The 1,297-nt window shown below is 44.6% G+C and overlaps 1 pseudogene; it reads left to right on the top strand.

Moving 5' to 3' along the window:
* LOC103079464 (nucleolar protein 56 pseudogene) lies at window positions 1–558 on the top strand (annotated as a pseudogene).
* Window positions 559–1,297: the final 739 nt, after the last annotated feature.

Here is a 1,297-nt window from a genome sequence, read left to right as displayed (position 1 = left end):
ATGAAGGAGGCAATGGTTCAGGCAGAGGAAGCGGCTGCTGAGATTACTAGGAAGCTGGAGAAACAGGAGAAGAAAGACTTGAAGAAGGAAAAGAAAATGCTGGCTGCGATTGCCCTGGCGTCTTCAGAAAACAGCAGTAGGACCCCGGAGGAATGTGAGGAGACAAGTGCAAGACCCAAAAAGAAGAAAAAGCAAAAGCCCCAGGAGCCTCCTCGGGAGAATGAAATGGAAGACCCATCTGTCTCCTCCAAACCCAAAAACAAGAAATCTTTTCCCAAGGAGGAGCTGGTTAGTAGTGATCTTGAAGAGACAGCTGGCAGTGGAAGTCTTACCAAGAGGAAGAAATCTTTCCCCAAAGAGGAACCAGATAGTGACCCTGAAGAGTCAGGAAACAAGAGGGTCCCCAAGAAAAAGAGGAAATTCTCTTCCAAGGAGGAGCCTCTCAGCAATGGAGCTGAAGAGGCTGCTGCCAGCAAGAGTAGTAGCTCCAAGAAAAAGAAAAAGCTCCGAAAGCTGTCCCAGGAAAATCAGAATGGACATTTCCCTAGTAGGGCATAACTTACAGACGTATTTCCCAACCCATCCCCTATAGCCCAATAAAAATAAAATCAAATTCACGAGTCAAAAAAAGAAAAACAGAATGCCATGGAAAGAGGCTTCTTAAAGAAATCAAATTGAGAAAACTGGAGATGGGAAGGATTGAGTGACAGAGAGCAGAGACACCTCTCTGTGACATTAGACCTGAAGTATTTGCCCAGGTAAACAAGAAACTAGCTCAAGATTTCTGAAGTGGAGAATCTAGCAAATGCTTCTGTATTGAGTTTCTAGTGACTTGGAGATAGGAGGTGAGATCTGTAGTAAAGAAATACATGGGAAAATTCCAGTAGGTTCATTGAATCTGGTTGATTTAATGGTCAAGGGATAGATTCACCTTGAACTTTTGTATTCTCACTGCTTATCTTGGTGCATGGCATTCGATATACACTTAATATTTTTTTTATAAATGAAATTTTTTAAAATAAATACATTTATTTATTTATTTATGTTTGGCTGCGTTGGGTCTTCGTTGCTGCGCGTGGGCTTTCTCTAGTTGCAGCGAGTGGGGGCTACTGTTCCTTAGGGTGCGCCGGCTTCATTGCAGTGGCTTCTCCTGTTGCAGAGCACGGGCTCTAGGCACACGGGCTTCAGTAGTTGTGGCATCCTGGTTCAGTAGTTGTGGCTTGTGGGCTCTAGAGTGCAGGCTCAGTAGTTGTGGCACACAGGCTTAGCTGTTCCGTGGCATGTGGGATCTTCCTGG

The sequence above is a fragment of the Lipotes vexillifer genome, unplaced genomic scaffold, assembly GCF_000442215.2.
Source record: "Lipotes vexillifer unplaced genomic scaffold, Lipotes_vexillifer_v1.1 scaffold2106, whole genome shotgun sequence".
Lineage (NCBI taxonomy): Eukaryota > Metazoa > Chordata > Mammalia > Artiodactyla > Lipotidae > Lipotes > Lipotes vexillifer.
The sequence above is the reverse complement of the archived record's forward strand: the minus strand, read 5'-3'. Positions and strand labels throughout refer to the sequence as shown.